We start from the raw sequence: 209 nt of genomic DNA, 5'->3' as shown, positions 1-209 counted from the left end.
AATAGGAATCCAGGTGTTTTGTCAGTTTTACATTATCAAGTCATTCATTTAAGGAATGTCATTTCTCCACTCAGTGAGACAGATTTATTTTAACAGCCGCCAAAACAAAATTTTCTCAACAAAGCATGATTCGGTCACCATTTATCGTAGGAAATATTTGTGTGTTTGAGTCCCAATAGCTGCCTGTTAATGGCTCTTTGACTCTTGTT

The sequence above is a fragment of the Penaeus monodon genome, chromosome 34, assembly GCF_015228065.2.
Source record: "Penaeus monodon isolate SGIC_2016 chromosome 34, NSTDA_Pmon_1, whole genome shotgun sequence".
NCBI lineage: Eukaryota > Metazoa > Arthropoda > Malacostraca > Decapoda > Penaeidae > Penaeus > Penaeus monodon.
The sequence above is the reverse complement of the archived record's forward strand: the minus strand, read 5'-3'. Positions refer to the sequence as shown.